The sequence below is a fragment of the Manis javanica genome, chromosome 2 (assembly GCF_040802235.1).
Source record: "Manis javanica isolate MJ-LG chromosome 2, MJ_LKY, whole genome shotgun sequence".
In the NCBI taxonomy this organism is placed as follows: Eukaryota; Metazoa; Chordata; class Mammalia; order Pholidota; family Manidae; genus Manis; species Manis javanica.
In genome coordinates, this window is record NC_133157.1 from 24,041,983 (window position 1) to 24,062,279 (window position 20,297).

The 20,297-nt window shown below is 46.5% G+C and overlaps 1 long non-coding RNA gene across 5 annotated transcripts in view; it reads right to left on the reverse strand.

Moving 5' to 3' along the window:
- LOC118966947 (uncharacterized) overlaps positions 1-19,032 on the reverse strand; it is a 79,177-nt gene extending 60,145 nt beyond the window's left edge. For 4 of the 5 annotated variants that reach the window (XR_012126899.1, XR_012126898.1, XR_012126895.1 and 1 more), the window contains exon 1: positions 18,559-19,032. This is a non-coding gene — a long non-coding RNA (uncharacterized lncRNA). The other variant, XR_012126896.1, reaches the window with a different exon arrangement.
- Between the last annotated feature and the right edge of the window lie 1,265 nt (positions 19,033-20,297).

Below are 20,297 nucleotides of genomic sequence, written 5' to 3' on the forward strand. Positions count from 1 at the left end.
ATTCTAAACAGACATATTTTTAAAATGTGTACTTTAAATATACATATTCTAAATATGTGCTTTTCAAAAGTTTGTAGCTTAAATATATACATGCATAGTCTAAAACTAAACGGAGAAGGGACAGAAGCCTGTGGAAGAGCAAGGGGAGCTCCATACACCTGGCCCAGCTCCCACCCTCAAGCCCTGGGAGCTGGGAAGGCAGGGACAGCTACTGAGTTATAGGCACTGTGCTCCCAGTCTGTTCCTCCGAGCCAGTCTGTTCAATTCAAGATCACCTGAGAAGCACTTGTTATCAGGGCTGGCTAGAAATGTAGGGTGGGGGCCAGTCATCATGCAAAACAAGGGACTCCTCAACATGGGTCCTCAACATCTTTGCACCTAGTTTCTATGACTGGATATTTCCAAGCCATCACCATTTACAACTTCATTTCCAAGAAGTCACAATTACTGGCTGAAAGATTCCAAAGGGATAAAAAAATTCCCCCAAACTAAATAGCAATACATATGGCCTGTGCCACAGAAAGACTACCAGCTTAGAAACTCTGGTTTCAAATTATGAAGAGCCCAGAACAGGCATTTTAGTAGTGGCAGTGAGTGATGATGTTGGTTTATTTTGTGTTTTTCCTCCCCAGTACATTCTACAATCCTCTTCTGTTTTAATTTCTCTCCTCTCCTAACCCCTCAGAGCTGTTAGGAAATAGTTTTGGGAAACACTTGTTCAAAACACAACAGCAGAAAATGGGTTAGCAGCCAATATGTTTTTCAAAAGAACTATTTGGCAGCGCTGAAACAGATTACCACGCTGGTACAAACTTCAGCTGCAGGGTTAAGATGTCAGAATTGTGCGTATTCAGAAATATGCACAACAGCACTGGGAATCTCCATCACAACGCCCGGCCCCACCAGTATTGCAAAACGCTGGTGAAGAGGAGACAGACCATTCAGTCCCAGGCTTTTCCCTGAGCTGAGGTGGCCCAAGCAAACTACGATTCACTTGTCAATAAGGACTGGAAATTCCTTGACGCAACCCAAATAAACTGGACCTTTCCATGCATGTCTGTTGAAAATGACTTTCTTTAAGGAGAGCCCTGTCAGCAAAGGGGAATCTTTGCCAAGATTGCAACGGGATGGATGTAAACTCTGCCAGGAATCTGCCAGTTCTTCTGCTGGCACCAACCAAGAGTTTAACCCTTGACAGGGTGTGGAGAGGGAGATGATGCACAGCTGCCGTCAAGAGCTCTGACTCAGGAGCTGCATCAGCTCAAACCTCAGCTCTAAGACATACTTGTTACTGGGCTTTGGACCAGGGACTTAACCTCTCTGTGCCTCAGTTGCCCCACCTATAAAATGGACATGATAATAATTGTAACTATATTGGAAGGATAGTCTGAGGATTAAATGTGATTAACATAAAAGGACTTAGCACAAGACCTGATGCAGACTAAGTTCTCCACAGATGGTAGTTATTTTTGTTACTCTGTTGTTAGTTTTTGCTCACTGAAATAAAAAAGCAGGGAAAACCTGCTTTACTTAGCAAAGCGCTAGCAAAAATTTACTAAGGACCACAGGTATGAACCTCTTCTATTAAACACCGTAGGTATATATTTCTTAACTATGAAGATTCCACCTGAAATCACTCTATACTTCTATCATCTACTTACTAATGCACTGATTGAGTCATTCCTGCATTTCTTCAACATTAGCACTGAGGGATAGGAATTTGAGTAAGACGTGGCTCCTACACTGATAGGATCCATAGTCTTGTTAAGGAGATAAATGAGGACAGGGTGATGTCACGGGGCACAGACACGTTTGAAATAGGTGAGTCCACATATGGCAGAAGGAAGGGTGAGGAGTTCGGCCTTGAGGAATCTGAAAGGCTTCATGGTGGGGTAGCATTCAGTTTAGGCTTGAAGATAAGCAAGATACCAACAATTAAGGGAGAAAGCGCTCTATGCAAGGAAAGAAGGCAGAATGCAGGCTCAGAGGCTTAGGAGAGAGCAAGTGGTCAGGTGTTTGGACCAGGGTGTTTGTCTGTCATAAGCTGTATGAGAACTGAGGCTGGAGATGGAAATGGGCCAGATAATGGCAGAAGCAGATGCTCTCTGCTCAGGGAGTGGCAGTCCCTACTGAGGGAACAGAGGAAGAAGCATGGGACAACTTGATACCTATGTGCCAGTCTGGCTCAGCCCTGGCAACCTGTCATGGGGCACTTCCCAGACACCTCCCCTCACCTTCAGCCTGTTATGACCACCTCTCCTCCGGCACTCACGGCACTGAAGTAGACTTATCAGCCACTTTATCTTCTCCTCTAGACTGGGTTCTCTTCAATGGCAGGATTGACCCCAGTCTTGAACATCATTGTACCCCCAAACCTAGCATATGGCTATTGTTCAGGGAATGAATATGGGAATGGATAAGACAGTGAGGGAATGAATCAATCAATCGATAGGGGAAGGTGAACTGAAGGTGATAGTTCTGAGTGATCAGCAAGAGACCTATGGGAGTCAGAGGTGCTGGCCTCGGATAATGTCCTTGACAAAACTATCTGCGTAGCAGAAAGACCCAAGCAGAGAAACAACTGTCTAAGCACATAATCAGTCTGCCCTCATCGTGAAGGTATGTGTTAGTGCTGAGATCTGAGGATCCCCAGGGTGAGCTAGGACTCTTTTTGCCAGAGATCCGTGGAGCCTGAGGTCAACTTGTACCATGTCAGACTGACAAGTATATTGATGTGGTAACAGAGCGTCAATTACCCATGGCAATGGGCCATGGGGAAACTTGCATCAGCATGCCCATAGAATTTCCTTAGCCTTGCTTTTGGAACCCAACCCACCAGCAGGCAGGGACCCAAACAGAACAGGAAAGGAAAGGGATGCTGCTTAGAATCCCATGGTACTCCAGGCACTCTGCTAAGTCCTTTACAATATCTTAGAAAGTAGGCAGTAGTAGATCCATTTTATAGCTAGGGATCCTGAGGCTCAGAGAGGGCAAGCAACTTATGCAAAGCCACACAGCTAGTAAGAATCAAAGATGGGCATTGAATCCAGGTTTGCTGACCCCAAAGCCCATGCTCTGACTTTCACAGTGCCCCATCCCTCTTCTCCTTCATATGATCATGGAATCATGCCAACTCCCACCCAAGGCATCCATTTCTGAAAGGAAATCTTATGCTGCTTTTTTCATGATCATTTGGCAATTGCACACAGTTCTTCAGGGAAACCAGGGAGCCCAGGATGAAAATCCTGCCCACGGATTATCTTAAATTGCTTGCATTTCCTGGAAGAATGCCTGGCACTGCCAACAACTCTGGTCTGGTTTCCAGTAGTAGACGGGGCCTTGTTCAGCCAGGAGGCTCTGAGAATCAATTGGCTGTGGTCTCCTGATGGCTGACACCAACAGATGCTATGAATCAGAATTTGCCATCTGTCCATGACACTCAGCTTCACAGAAGCCTCCAGAGCTGCCCTGCCTGAAGAGTCAGCCCCTTCCCCATCAGGGAACTGCCATGGCGACTCCTAGGCATGGGTGGAATGCTAGCCTTCCAGTGGGAAAACCTCAGCAGGCTTTGGGGTCTAGGGTGTGCTCAACCACAGAGCAGAAGACTAAGGGGAAGGGCCATTCTCCTTTCTGGAGACCAACCACAGGGCCACCTGCAAAAGACACTAACTGGTAGGACAGGGATGAATACGCAGACCGGTCAGAGACAGTGGGGAAAACACCAGCTTTGACCTCATTTGAAAGAGCAGGGACATGGGGACCCTGCAACCTGAGCACACTCTGTCACACCTGGAGCAGAAACCACCCTGAATTTGAGACTGGGAAACTGCATTCATGCCCTGGCCTTACCCCTTACCTTAGGCAAACACATACTCTCATTGTACTTCCGTGCCTACATCTATGAAATGGGAATAACGCCAGATTACTCCAAAGAGTTCCAGTAAGGATTAAACAAGAAAACAAAGTAGAATACCTACCATAGAATCTGGTGCCTAATAGGCACACAAGTGTCAGTTCCATGGAACTTTACCCCTTACTCTATAGTGGAGTTACATCACTTACATCCAGCATTTTTTTTCTGATACAGTCTTGCGCCAGAAAAACACAAGAAATAAAATCCTGAACCAAATTAGTCTCCAATAAGAGGTATTTCTTTTGTATCAGTTGTGGTCTGTTTTGTAGGCAACAGTGAAATGCCCACCAAACACCCTTTTAGAGAACAATTCTGGCTCTGGTCACACATACCAGCTTGCTTGCCTCCTGTCCCTGACTCTCATCTGGTTTCTCTCTGGTGAGTAATATCTGCCTTGTCCTGCCTCCTCTGTTGCTATATGTACAGCCACAGAAAACAGTGCTAATGCCAAAGTATTCTAGCTCTGTCCCAGTGCCCTGGAGAAAAAATAAAAGGATTCCTTCCAAACTCAAGGGTCATTCATAATTGATGAGTCAACAGGATCCTGACATTCCTCGGACTTATGGTATATCGTCCAAGATTCCCGTGCTTGTATGCATATATAAAAATTGTCTAGAAACAGTTCTCCCATTACCTCAGACTTCTGTAAGTCAAAGAAGTCATTTTAGAGCCCCTCACAATTCCTCTCCATTGGCTGAGAAGAGCAGAATCCCGTTCAAGAGATTTCTAAAGTGCGTTCAGTTTGCTGTCTTGTTAAGGGTGTCAACTCTCCTCAAAAGGTAGAATTTCTTGTGGGGATTCCAGTAGTCAAGGACAATGACTAATATGACAAAATTTTCAAGTAGATACCCAACAATATTGTTATTTGGTTTGCTCTGACTTGATATGAGGACTTTGGCAATACAGAGTCTACTTTTAAGCCATTCAGCTATAAGATGCTCTTGGCCATAGTGTCTGTAACTTTGACTTAAAAGAGTTAATCCTCTGGGGAAACTGGCCAAATCTGTCTTATCATCACTACCACTCTCATTCCTACGTCTAACCACCATACCCTAAACAAATTTGCAAAGCTGCCAGACTATCCATATTCTTTAGAATGGTGCTCACAGCGCCTCCTAACCTGGGCCCAGCCTCTCTCTTCAGTCTCATCTCCAGCTTCTCCTCCCTCCCTGGACCTCATTCTGTAGCTGCATTGACTAATCAGGATAGAACAACTGCAGAAACAAATGACCCCAAATCTCGGTTATCTAACCAATATGGAACCAATAGAGTCCAAAGGGTAGTCAGCTGGGCCCCTGCCCACTAGGGATGTGGGAGATTTCAACATTTCACTGGCTGGACTTCGTCACATGATCCTGCCTACCTGTGGGGAAGCTGGGAAGTGTAGTCTAGCTACATGTCTAGGAAGAAAAGGCAAAGGGGATTGGTGGGCACACACATTGTCCCTGTCATTCACATCCAGTACTTTGGCATCACCAAATGGCTTTGTTTCATGTCCCTCTGGAGTTTGCAAGCACTGTACCCATGGCCTCATCCCTTTATTTCTCTTCCCGTTACTCAGGTCAATGCCATTGCAGCAATGAAAACTACTCAGCCTTCTCTAGAAGGTAACAGAATATCCTCTCTCTGCCACAGTTTGTGGCCTCTCTGCCCTTCCCACCAGCCCTCACACCACCACCGACCTCCCTGAGGTGTACTACAGCCATCTGTGGGCACCTCTACCTCCTGATGAGACTGTGAGCTCTGGAAGAGCAGGGACCATGCTTATTCACATCTGTGTCCCCAGCATTGTGCCTTAGGCATGCTTGGCACTCTGCAAATATTAGCTAAGTGGTGGGACGAGCCCAAAGCACATGGTTCACCTACAGTGCATGAAAGAGAGTCCACGATGATGGAGGCTCCATTTTGAGACCTCGTTAAAAAAACCTCAAAGAATAACTTTAACAGAAGCCTCTGATAAGGTGTCTTGAAAAATAAGTGGAGGGAACCAAGCGTCACCGGGCTGAGAGAAGTATGCGTGAGGGGCCACTGGTCGGAGGGCCCAGAGGGCAACCTCGAGCAGATGGCCGAAGGACCGCAGAGCCTGAGGGGATGAGCAGCACCCAGTCGGAAGAGATAGAGTGCCAGCTGGAAGAAGGCAGGAGGAGCTGCTTCTGTGGGGGCTGCGGAAAGCCCCCCACCCGGGGGAAGTGGGAAGGGAGCTGTGGCACACCCAGCAACAGGAGCATGGCAATATGAAACCCACCCACAAACCCAGTGGGACAGAAACACTTCACGGAAGCCAGCTTCACCTTGATCCTGAACTCCCTCCTCCCAGAATAGAGGAAATTCAACCCGACATTTCTGCAGAACCCCTCCATTGCCTGAGGTTGTATTAGTGACTCCAGGTGCTTGCTTGGTACCAGAGCCTAATGGAGGCCCCTCTGCGGTTATGAATGGTTTGGCCCAAGCACATCCTCCTGGGAGCCTCCACCCTACATCTAGTCTGCATGCCCTTTTGGGCCTAACACCCTGCGGTATGCCAGTGGGTTCTCTGGATAGGGGAGCCCCTGTTTACTGCCAGCCTCTTGGGTGAACCACAAAGCTGTTCCCTCTGAGGCCCTGCCATACCTTTGGGGTGCTTCAGGGATCGGGCATCAAAGAATCCACAGAGGCATCCCTCTCTACCTATAGCCTGGGTGAACCTCTCTCTCATCCAGGACAGTCCTTCTCTCCCCAAACCTTACATCCCTTGGCCATACCAGAGGTTTACCTTCAACTGTCAGGATGGGTATTGTCCACTGCAGTAGACTGTCTTAAAAAACTAAATTGAATTCATTGTAAAACTTTAAGTCAGAGGAGATTTTACACACAGACCCATAGCTGTTGGAAAGTTTGAAGATCTGGCATTGTTCAAGCTAGAAACGTAGCTGACTGTTTGGGGCAGGTATCATTTTGCCACAACCCCTCCATCATGACTAATTATATTCACCCTCAGCCTGTGTCCCCAGTGTTTTGCTCTTACTTCCCTTACCTGAACCCTGCAGGAGTTTGCTTTTTCAACACTTAGCTTAGGCCTCCAATCATGAAATTCCTGCTACAACCTCTGAGATAAAGAAGCACAGACTTTCTTCCTATTTGAATGGGGAAAAGTGAAAGAGAAAGGAAAAGAGGAAAACCCAGGGAGATAAAAACAAACTAATGTTTTGAATTACCTGCCTCAGAAGTATTATCTAAGATCATGCCATGGGTACAAAAACATCTCGCTTGACATCGAGGGAGTGAGAAAAACATTCACGCACCACCATGCTCCCATTCTGACAAAAGGGCTGGCCCTCTAATAGCGCCTGGTTGCTGCTCAGAGGGACTTTACAGGGTGTGGTCTTGGGGGTCTCAGTGTATATAACGTGCTGGGACAGGGCCTGGCACACAGTGAGCATTCGGTCAATGGGATTCCTCATTGTGTCAAAAATCAAAACATTATAACCTTATTCATTCTCACAATAACCCTGCATGACCAGCAGAGACATCCCTATGTTACAGGTGGAAAAACTGAGATGTCCAGAGCCAACGTTAACCTGTCCAAGGTCCCTAAGCTTGGGAAGGGCAGAGAATTAAGTTAGGGGGTCTAGTTGGCAGTTTGTGTTATTTCCACTGAGTGAAAGAAACAAGGACTCCAATCAGTGTGGGGGCCCCAAGTATTTGAACGGGTGGGGGTTGGCTCCAGCCAGGGGCCCTCAGCTTCAGCAAAGGGAACACCCAGCAGAAGAAGCAGCTAGCCAGCAGTCTGGAGTGGCAGTTAAGAGCACAGACTCCAGCTGGGGGGTTGGGTTTAAACCCTTGTTCTGCCTCTTTCTACTTGTGTGATGTGGAGCACATTACTTAACCTCCACGTGCCTCAGTTTCCCCTTGACAGTTTCCCTGCCTGTGAAGTGGGGATAGGTAGAGTACCATCCTGATAGAGTTGCTGAGTGTTTCAAAGGAATTGGAATTTGCAACACGCTCGGTACAATGCCCAGTCGTAGTAAGTGCTGTACAAGTGACTGACAACTGTGTGTCCTCGTGTCACCCAGGCAAGGCCACGCCTCACCCCTGGGCAGTGCCACTCAGCGTGATTTCAGTGCCCTCCTGCAGGTCTTGGGACAGAGTGCCTCTGGAGGGTCTCCCTCTGCAGGTTGCTCTGATGTGGCCGAGGCTCCCCCTCCTCATGCCCTCCTGTATTCTTCTCCGCGCTCTGAGACGCTGAGCCACCAAGGGCAGACCCAGAGCAGGGGCCGATCTCCGATACTAATGCTAATGCAACGTTCAGTTCCAACCACTCCCTTTCAGCTTGTGTGGAGCAGGGCTATCTTAGCAAAGGAGAAGTACCAGCAGGGTGTTTGAAGTGTGCTAGATTCAGCAGCCAGAGAGACAGTGGCAGAGGCTGGTGGTGGGGCGGGGAGAAGTACAGCACTTCGTAGGTGAGACAGAGCTGGGGCATCCACGCAGGCATCTGAGGGCTGGGGGAATGGATCTGCACCAGGAGAACACATGGCAGAGTGATGGCAGGCATGATCAGGGAGCACAGCCTTCTGAGCGCAGACCAGCTTCTATGGGAACAAAAGATACTTTGCAGACCTAGCCAAGTGGGGCTGCAGGAGCTAACTTAAAGGGACAAGAGGGTACGGAGGGCCCTCTCTGCCCATCTGCAACCTTCCCGTCTACCCAGGTACTCCAGTGAGTTGGACTTTAGAGCATGATCTTAGGCAACAAGTTCACGAATATTTGAGACTCAGATCTCCCATGCGCTAGCCATGTGACTTCGAGCAGGCAGTCCTACTTTATGGGGTCGCTGTACAGATTCATTCAGTTAATCTAAAATAAGCTCTTGACAGCACGAAGAGTTACACAAGAACTATTCTCACATCATCGGGTGGAGATGACCAAATAGCTCCATTTTACAGGCGAGAAAACTCAGCAACCATGGGACAGACGTTGTCTCCTTGGCAAAGTCTCCTGTCCGTCTGAACCACAGTGAATCCACGGCCCCGAGGAAGGAGAAACAAGAGCAAGGACTGAGCTTATCTATAACCCACGTGTGTTTTCACTCCCTCTCTGCAGCTGCTCTTATCTGGCCACTGTGCTGGAGTCTTGCTTGCAGACAGAAGCACCATGGAGAAAGACTTTCTTCTGCCTCCTGCAAATCCTCTGCACTCAGTAATTCTTGCTGCATCTCAAGAGGTTACATGTTGTTGTTCTCCCATTTTTCCAGATGGAGAAACTGAGATGAGAGGGTGAGCCTGAGACCACCCAGGAAGCAAAGCCCACAGCCTCCAGGGAGGGGACACGGATTCCAGACGGAGGGGCCTCCTCGCAAGCTCATCTGCCACCAGTCCCTGACTCAGGCCTCCTACAACAGATGCTACTGCCTGAGCAATGAGCAAATGGGCACTTCCACTGACCACCGTGAGCAGCGTGGACACTACTTCAGAGGAGCTGCTGGGGGCCCTTCTTGGCCAGTTCAGACTATAATCTGTGGAGCTACATCAGGTAAGCCTGAAGGTTAGACTAGGAATGCCCAGGAAGGGTGATGAGCTGAGGCCAGGAGCAGCTTCTTTTTCTCCACCCAAGGAAAGATGTAGACCTTCCCACATGATGATCCTGGCCTCATCATGAGTGAACTTTCAAAATCCAAATCTAACCAAGCCACTTCTCTCCTTAAAATCACTGTGTGCTCCAGCCCATTCCAGTTACCATCAGGATTCCATCCAAGCAGCTCAGCCAGATGTCAGGAGCTGGCCGCTACATCTCCCTCCTCTCCTCCACACAAACTCTGCGTTTCCACTGAGACAAACACCTTGCCCGTCCCCGAGCCCGGCAGGCTGCACAGTGACTCAGTCTTTTAGCCGTTGCTTTTGTCCATCTCAGGAAGCCATAGCCTCCTTTCACAACCAGAGATCACGTCCTCAAGGCTCAAGACTGATCCTCGTACATCCCCACCTCCCATGACACCATCCCTAACACACCACCCAACCACAGTCGTTACAGCCCAGTGACACCCACCTCCTGGCCCTCGATGCCCCTGCCTGCCACATCACACATAGGCATTTGACACTGTCACAGTTTCCTCATCTGCCTGTCTTCCCACCAGACTATGTATGAGCCAACAGGGTCAGAGACCGGGGCCGGCCAGACTCCAGTTCCCCAATATCAGCAGGGCCTGGCACTGGGTTCCATGTAGGGAGTTCGCTAAATGGCGGGGCCAATACTGCCTTTCTCATGGGTAGATTGAGATCAAGGATATTTTCCTCTCTGCTGGACCTACAGGACATGTGTTGAGAGAGACGGAGGGAGAGAAGTAAGAAGTGCCTCAGATACAGTGGTCCTTCCACGTAGAATAGGATTCCTGATGTCTGGCACAAACTGCTGGGTAAGGAGCAGAAGTGACTCAATTTAAAGCACTGTCCAAAATGACTCCTTTTTCAGGTCTGCTCCCACACCCACCCATATCCAATCCTTCATCAAGTCCTGTGGGGTCCACCAATGAAATACATTTGAGCCCAAATGCTTCTCATTATTTCCAGCGTTGTCACACTGGCCCAGGCCACCACTGCCTTTCACAAGGCTTGTGGCTGGTGCCACCCAGTTGTTCTCCCTGCTCCCGACTTGGCCCCTGCAGCCTGTTCTGCACCCAGCAGCCAGAGGGTGGTTTATTACAAACTGAAAATCAAATGTTCTCCTCCTGCTCAAAACCTTCCAGTGGCTTCCACTCTCACATGGGATAAAATCTAAAGTCTTTCCCATGGCCTGCAAGGCCCACATAGTGGGTCTCCAGCCCCCAGTTGAACCCCAAGTCCTCAGTCTCTCCCTCTCTCCTCTGCTCCAGACACACTGGCCTCCTTGACATCCAAGACATGCCCAAATCATTCCCGCCTTGGCCGCTTTGTGATCACTCTCCTCTCTGCCCAGAATGTTCTCCCCCAGAGTCCAGTGCCCCCTACTTCTCAGTAGTCAACACTCCTCGAGTTCCACCCCCTCACAGCAGGGGCTCCTGGTCGCCCTGTCTGAAACAGCATGCCCCCACCCCTCCAGCCCCTGCCTCTGTTTTCCTTCCGAGCAGGTATCCTTGCCTCACCTGGAAGTGGATTGTATGTTGGCCTTTCACATTACTGGTCACTCTCCCACTCGAACGACAACTCCACAAGAGGCAGTGGCTCAGTCATCGTTTTACTGCGGAAGTTCTAGTCTGTAGACTAGTGCTTAGAATGCAGTAGGGACTCAATAAATATTTGTTGAATGAATGAACAAAGAGAAATATAAGAAAATGAATGTGATGTATATTTCTGGACAAATTTCTGAACCCAAACCATACTCACTGACTGGATGATGTTTAACAAATGACATTATTCTCTGAGACTTAGCTGTCAAATGCAAGGATATATTGGGGATAAGGAAAGGTTCTGGGGGGAGGGTATAGTTATAAAAGGGCACAGGAAGTATCCTGTAGTGTTAGAACTGCTATATATCTTGAAAACTGTGGCAGATACACAAACTACACGTGATAAAGTCGCATAGAACTAAATACACAAATGGATACAAGTAAAACTGGAGAAATGAGAACCCAATCAGTAGATAGTATCAATGTCAAAGATATGATTGACATTATGTTAATGATATCAAAGTATACATCTGCAAGATGATCCTATTTGGGGAAAATGAGTACCCTGGTTCTCTCTCTTTTTTTTTTTTTACAACTGTGTCTGAATATACAGTCATCTCAAAAATTTCAATTAAATATCAAGTTAATTTAATTAAATTAATTAAGGGGATGGGCTGTGCACTGAAGCACTCAGCTCACAGCCTCAGCATGCAGAATCTACTCAATGTGAGTCCCACCTCTTAAATACTTATTTCACCTTCGATTGGCATTTTCCATGTTTGATTACTACAAGTGGCTTATGTCTAGCTCTTAGTCCCAGCCCACATCCCTGACTGAGGTATATAGCTTCAGGCTCCACCTTGCCCTGGTGGAATATTTCTCATAAAGATGCACGTTTCACCAGCAGGCATGCTGTTGTGTGTGTGTGTGTGTGTGTGTGTGAGAGAGAGAGAGAGAGAGAGAGAGAGAGAGAGAGGGAGAGAGAGAGAGAGAGAGAGAGAGCTTGAGAGGTACATTGAATTAGGTGGGGAGTTAGTGACCGGTACCTGCTGAACAATTTGTGACCCCTGTGCATCCCTGTGTCTTTCCCTAACCATTGCCAAATTGTCACAACCATTTCAAGGGTTTTCTGTCCCAGATTTTCTGCCTTGCCGTGGGAATCTTGGTACAGAATCCACCATGGTTAACCAGGCCCTGCTTTCCTGCAAAGCCCTGACATATTTCTCCTCCAGGAACAAATGACTCCCTTGTCCCCAACGTAGTCTGGAGCCCCACACCCAGAGTCTTGACCTACCCACCGAAACCCAAGATGCTTGAATGTGGGTGCTGCATCCTTCCTGGGAAGCTTGGGTGAAGTCTGCATGGACCAGTTTCTTTTTACTCACATTTGGTTGGACACTGATTCTGGGAAGTGCTCTAGTCCACAGTGAAGGCCACTTACACAGCTGGTGAGTTCCCGCCCTCGGGTTCTGTTCTACCTCTTCCTACAGCCCTTGACTGAGATTCCAACATGCCCTGAGGTTAAAGTCCCAAAGGTGTCTCCAGTGCTGACTGTGAGTCAGGTTACCTGATAAATGATTGGCATTCAGAGAACAGTAAGACGCATTTCCCTCCCTTGAGGCTCATAGGGGCTCATGCAGAAGAGGGAGGAGAAAACAGATGATTCCAAAAGTTGGATATGGAGGTCTAAGAAGATGCTATGAGAGGATGGGAGGGAGAAGGAGAGCCTATGCCTCACTAGAGATGTCAGGGAAGGGGTCTCAGAGCTGAGACAGACGTGCAAGGACTAGGCAAGGTGGGCTGAGGAAGGGCTTTTTTAGGAAAGAGATCAACAAGGGCAAAGACCTGGGTCTGTGTATCTATTTCTGGAAACACCAGGATGTTGATACGGCTGGAGTATGAACTGCAAAGGATTAAGAGTCCAGAGATGACGCTGAAAGACAGGCAAAAGCCAGATCATGGACAACCTAGGTTGTCTTTATCAGGAGCTTAGCTTTATAATTTGAAAACCAATGAGGAAGAGGAGTTAATAGGTGACTCTTAGATTTAAAAAAAAAAAAGGTGGACACAGGTTATCTGGACATGTTAGTAAATCAGTGTACATGATGCCATAAACAGCTGAATTTTACCTGGGTGCTGATTAACATGGGTCACATGACTTCTCACAAACTCCACATGCTCCTGGGAGGATATTGCTTAACAGAACAGCTCTTCTGAATTGTTGGAACATAAAAAGGTAAGCTCTACAGGTTACCTTCATAGATTCATAGGTGAATCTCTATGGCTCCTTTACTGAACTTCCACAAAGAGAGCAACAGAGTGACTCATGGTTAAAGCGCCTCTGCCATGGAGCACTTTCTTGAGATTGCCCTCATCGCCAAGAAAAAGCCATATCCTCATGGCATTCAGCCAGTGTATCCAGGCATCTGTTCAGCAGATGCTTTTCGCGCAGACTGGATACACTTGGCTTCATTACTTCCTGATTCATATGCGTAGAGGAGAGAACACACACTACAGGCCTTGGCTTGGGTACATCTGTGTTCACATCCCAGGACTACCACTTGCTAACTGTCCCATCAGGGGTGAGGGACTCCCAAGCCTCACTGTCTCTATCTATAACCCAGAAATAATCATTCTTGCTTCAGAGTGTTGTTAAATAATGTAAAACAAGGAAAGGGCCTACAAACTAAGAGATTCTCAAAGAAAAAGATAAATGTTATTATTGTTGGAGGTCAAGTCCTGTTTTGAGCCTGTATCTGGAGAGTGAAGCACGCTGGACCTCAGCCGGCCAAGCTTTCTCCCAGCCATGTGGCTATACATCACGCCAGGCATGCAATGGCTCAGCCAAGGAGAAGCTGGCAAGTGGCTGCTCTTCCTGGCAGCATCTGCCTTCCTCTGGCTCTTCGGCTCACCATTCAGCTATGGGGATGACAGCCCATCTGCTGGATGACACTTTTATCACTGCCAAGGAACTTGCCAAAGGACCTGAGATTGGAGGATGGAAGGCAATCCTGGAAAAAAATATTTGCACAAATCCACTTAAAAGTCCAAAGTTCCCATCCTGTCACTTCAATGAAGGACAGAAGCAAATATCTCCCTCATCCATTACAAATGGACTCAACCCAGCAAGAAAAAGCAGGGAAAGGAAATTAGTAGCTATGCTACTATATGTCCACGTAGCCCAAGTAATCCTGGGCAGGGATTGACTAAACAGCATTAGCTCCCAGTTAATTTTATGTCCTGGTGTCAGGGATTGTTAAAGGCATTACCCAGGAGGTGTACTAGGGCTATGGAGGCATTCCACTCAGACCTTAAGCAGGGAATGATTCTTCCTGCCATTGGGACTCCGATGCTCTTCACAGGGTCACAGCAGAGCATCATCACCCTGAAGCAGGACAGATTCTTCCAGAGAGACTGTAGGCTAGAGTGTTTAACTTAGTTCCCCACACCCTAAGTAAAGATGTACTGTCTCTGGTTAGTGACAGAATCCAAAGGAAGAAACAGGGTCTCAGTATCCACCACCTGGGATAAGATAGTGTGAAACCCACCAGAGGACCCCTGGGAGGGGAAGAGTCGGCTCGGGATCCGAACTGACCCCTCACCCACTCTGAGTAAGTTCCAGTTCTTGGAGGATGCAGAGAGGACCTAGCATCAGTGCCTGATGTCTAGCCCTGTGATGACCTGTGCTACATTCCTTACACACGCGATATCATCTTCAGCATTATTATTAATTGCTATTTTTGTCGTCATTATCATTACAGAGTATGTACTCAGTCATCAAGTCATTCTCACCAAATTTTCTGCCACCTTCATGTAGTCAGAAGTCCAAGAACTATTCTAGGTATTGTTATGAAAAGATTCCTAGCTTAGAAAGATCTTACCTACTATACTCAAGATTCTGGTACTCAGTGTGGATAAAGGCAAATAAGCAGTCCTCCTAGAGACACGGGCCATATGTATGCTTATTTCTCTGTAGGTGTGTTGCATGTTACACCACAACCATGCTTATTAGCCTTTTCAATTGGGACAGATATGGAGGCACACTGCTCATATCTCCCTTTCAAAAAAGACTTTGCCATTCAGCTGCAAGGAGAGAAGGTGGCTGATAGTTTGGGCCATAACACTTTTGGGCTGTACCTCAGCTTTTAAGCCAAGGCCATGTTCTTCTGGGGTATCAAAGGTTCCCAGAGTAGCGATGCCTGGGTGTGATGTGCCACTTCTGTCTGACTCCTTTAGCAGGTGATCTTTGCTCCAGAGCCACCACATTGGTCAGTGAAGGCTTAGTGAGGGCTGAAATCACAGTCTGAGGCTCTTCCTGGCTGGCTGTCCCCTCTTGCCTTTCATGGATGTCAGATCTACATCATGGTCTGAAGGCTCTTTCTGCCCAATTCTGCTCTCTCCCCCATTATCTGTTATAATACCACCTCTCCATCAATAAACTGCTTATACTCCTAACTCCATGTCACCTTGTTGAACATTACTACCACCTTGCAAAGTAAGTGGCAATGTCCTTATTTTATAAATCAGGAGATTGAGCGTCAGAGAGTAGCTGGGAGAGCTGTCATTCAAACCCAGGCATGCTTGGCTCGGGAGAAAAGAATTGGGAGGCTACATTTCCTGTTCAAATTGTCAGTAGGAAGGCAAGTATTGCTAGCGTCACCCTTGTCTGAGCGAAGAGAAGACAAGAAACCAAAGTGCCATACGGTTTCCTCTGCTCCTTGGAGATCTGCCTGGGCAAAGGGGAGTTCTGTGCAGAGCTCTGGCCCCTTCGGCTTTTCACAGGGGGCTGCTGCCATCACAAGGAGGGATATCTGTGCATGAACCCTTTTGGCAACCTGGTGACACCAACATACCCCAGAGTAGTATTTTTGAATTTATAAAATGAAATATGTAAGATTGACAAGGAAACCAAGTATATTAAAATGAAGCTATTAAAACAATTTTTAAATCTATAATATGGTAAAATAGGTGTTTCTGTTTTAATGCACTAAGTAACAAGATCTAGCGGCATATCTTGTAAGTACCATACTTTTGAAATGGGTTTGAACCTAAAAGATATTTAAGAGATACAACAACTCGTGTGATATGAAACACACACGATTTATATTGGTGACAAAGTCACAGGCCAGGCTAATAGTGGTGATGTCTGTCTTACATGCATCATTTCAGTTAGGAATTAGTGAAGATAAAGATGTAATTTATTCCCATGGAAGCTCGTGAACCGTAGAATAAGACACCCTAGATTCTGGTAAGACCTAACAAAACATGCAGTAGATTCTAAGTTACTCACAATTTGTAATCATTCCCAATCATACACACAGGCAGTATGTAGACCCTTAGAGAGGGAGCCATTAAAGGATCCCTAGGAATAAGTTATAGCAAGTGACTTTATTTGTGTTGTGACAGGATAAGAGGCGACTAGATGAGAGAGCCCTGTATGTAACCACATTGTGTCTGAAATGCCCTTGACCCAAACTGTCATGGCATCTCTCAGCTAAGGTAAAGAGATGTGAGCTGGACAGCAGAGAAGTTGGTTGACTTCTTAGCCAACTCAGCCACGATCTCCAAAGGGTCAAAGCCAAGCTGGAGAGCATGTTCCCATCACATCCTGGAGGACGCAGCCCTCAGCCTGGGCTGCTCCAACAGATTTTTGCAGTGACTTGGATGAGGACCCAGAAAACCAGCTGAGCCAATTCTCTAAAGACATGAAGCCAGGAGGCTTGGTAAATACTCTGGCTAGTGGAGTCAAAATCCTAAGTGATTCTAAGGAGCCAGGAAAAAAAAAAGGACAAAAATTTCTCAAGAAGGAATTTAATAAGGATGGATACAAAGTCAGATGTTGAAATTCACAAGTATAATTGCAGGTGCAAAGGATAGGGACATGGGACAGAGTTTACAAGCATTACATGTGGTGCTAAAGACCTAAGGATTTTATGTCAGTCTCAGATGTGAGTCTGGCTGCCCTTGTCTGAAGGCTGTTGTCCAGAATATGGGAAGTGAGACTCCCACCTCTAAGCTGGATGGCCCAGATTCAGGGGTGGGATGCATGGGGGTGTGTGCTACACTAGGAGTCATACTCTAAAGATTTATAATATTCAGGATTGCACCCGGAGGAGAACTGAAGGACCCAAACTCTGTGACACAGGAGTAGTGGCTTAAGCCACCAATAGCATTTGGTCTGATAAAGAGCACTTTTAGAAGGAAGGGGCCAGGGAACTAAGATCATTTTTCTCAAAGGCCATTATGTAGGACCAGGGTCAGCAAACGTTTTCCGTAAAGGGTCAGATGAGTAAATATTTTCTGCTTTGCAGACCTGTGGCACATCTGACTTCGGTCACAGCTACACTCTGTCATTGTATGCAAAAGGTGCTGTAAACAATACATAAACAAATGGGTGTGGCTGTGTTCCAATAAACCTTCCCTTACAAAAACTGGTATAGTGCCAGATCTGGCCTGCAGGACACAGTTTGCTGACCCCTGAGGAGAAGGAGGAAAATACCATTGACTTAGTTTCTATGCCAAACATCTACAAGGTCTGTCATTGATCCCTCATAAAACTCCTTCAAGAGAGGTGCTGTCTCCCCATTTCCAGACAGGTTAACTGAGACTCCATGTATTCCTATGCTTGTATACTTCCTACATGCATTAAGAAAAAATGCCTGACATCTTGCTACACTGATGGATGGTCACTGCATTAGGGTATGGGTGGGGACTTAATGGTATGTAGTAACCTCATTGTTTTTTCATGTGAACCCTTCCTAAGAGTGTATATCAATAATACCTTAATAAAAAAATTGTTTAAAAATCTATTAAAAAGCTATAAAAAAAACAGAAAAGAAAAAAGAAAAAACGCCCGAAACCACACCACTATCATGTAATAGCCCTAGGATTCTAACAAGGTTCCATCGGGGAGGAGGTTACGTTTGGCATGATTCATGCCCCGAGCAATAGCAAACTGTCCATCTGTAAGGACCATCAAGTGCCAGAAGCTTCCTGAGAAACACAAACACTATGATTCCAGCCACAGGAGAAGACCTGGGTCACTGGGTTGGAGCTGTGAGGAGTGACCTGTGGTGCCCACTTTTTATGGGAACAAACCAGCCAAGGGTTTTTCTCATTGTTTTAAGTATTTTTAAAAATTAGATGATTCATTAGCCACAGAGATATTTTCCACAGCACCACTTACCGCAGGGCTTCCTGCCAAGAACCAGTTCAGAGGCTAGGGTCTCTGAAAAGCTACATCATCAGCGTTACAGCCATGCAGCAACATCTCCTCCCTGTCCAGGGAGAATTGCTTTTTCCTTCTCCCCTCGCCCGTGCCCTCACAGTATAGCCCTTGGGAGCCTCCCTGTAGCTCTGCAGCCCGCCACTGCCACACCTGTTTCTCAGGAGGACCATGCCGGCAGCACAAGCTACGTTGCCTGCCTCTGCCTCCTGATGCTGAGTGCCTGATGTACAGACTCACTCAGTACAACTCTGCTTAATTAAACTTCGCTTACATGTGTCTCAACCAAATGCATTCACTTACCCTTCCCACGTGGCTTCCACGGCCACCATTTAACAGATTATCCTCTGTCTCACCGATGGAAGAAACTGGGACTCCAACAAGTGCCTATTTGGAGGCAGGAAGCACCCATGGTGCTCTGGCAGCCAGGCCCGCTCTCCCCAGGCTTCCGAAGGTCTGTGTCCTTCTTCCACCTCAGGCCAGGGAGAGTCTTTACAAGGATCAGCATGTTGCCAGCCTGCACAGCTTTTCTTCAGTGATGACTGGGGGAGACTGATTTTTTTTCTGTTTCACATCAACATGTGAAGGCAACTTCTAGGGCAAACTGAGAGCAAACTCACTCTGTCGGCCAGTGCTGGCCCGGACCCAACTCTGCTATTTCATTGCTAAAGTCACCTAGTAATAGGTGCAAGATGGAGCTCTGATTGATCAGCATCTTCAAAGTCCCAACACAGTAGGAAGAAGAAAGGAAGGTTCTGAAGTTAGACAGACCTGAAGTTAAATCCTGGCTCTACCATCTATTAGTTATGTGACCCTAAGCAGATTGCTTCATCTCCCAGGGCCTTGCTCTCCTCATCTGTAAAATGGGGTCAAGAATGCCTGCTTTGAGACTAAGAGAAATAATGGGTCATAGAAAGCATCTGTAGAATGTTTATATAGATGAGATAAATAGGTGATAGACTGGTAGATAATTACTACTACTAATGATGACAGATGATAGATAGAAGCATGTAATATTAAGCTTATTTTATAACTTGAGAAATTGATTATTAAGAGTTTAGAAAAAGGTGAGCAATAATATCCTCATAAACACTGATCCTCTTTATTGGTAAGGGACATAACATAGAGAGATGTTAGATAACTTGCCTAATGACACCCAGCGAATAATTGACCCAGTCTCATCCTATATCCTGCACTTACATGGTACCTAGCATTCACTAAGCACTCAATGAGCATTTGTAGGCTAATAAACTAAAGGAATGATAGGATGTGACCTAAAAACCCAGTAGCATACAGTTCTCAGGTCTTCTTTAGGCACAGCCACTCTCGTTTCATTTTAGCAGGATCAACGGTCCTATGTGAGTTTTAGTGACTCCAGTGGGAATTTTCTCCATAGCCCCAAGAACTAACTCAACTTGTTGTCTATAACTTTCTCAAATAAGAGGGGCTGGAGCTCAAGAACCCAGAAAGTTTAACTGTCCCAAACTAATGTTTATGGCTATTCTGAAACAAGTAAGGTCAAGTTCTCTTGCCCTGAGAATATTACAGAAATATTCCACTTAGTGATATGCAACACAGCATCACTTCTTATGTTTCAATGTTACAGAACTAGGTTGAGTTGTATAAACGTAGAAAACTGTGACAATATAATGGAAAGACATAGCATTGGGAGACATGGTTCAAATCTCAGTCCCTGTGAGCTCTAGGCAGAAACCTTAGCTTCTCTGCCTCTGTTCCTTAATGCAGAAAATGGAAAAATAATACTTGTTCCTCTCCATTTTAATAGGGAGGATTAAGTGGGATCATATATGTTAAGTGCCTATCTTGATGCTTAGCACAAAGAAAGTAAATAATAAATATTTATCCATTTGATGGAATGTACATGTGGTGTCTGCATACTACAAGTGCATTAATAAGATGCTATCCATTCAGTTCAATCCTAACATTTTACCCAGGTCCCTAGAAGGCAACTCTTTAAGTGTTTATTCACATAATGGCATACCTACCCCATGAGTGGCATAGTGGCTGCTTAATGAATGTTC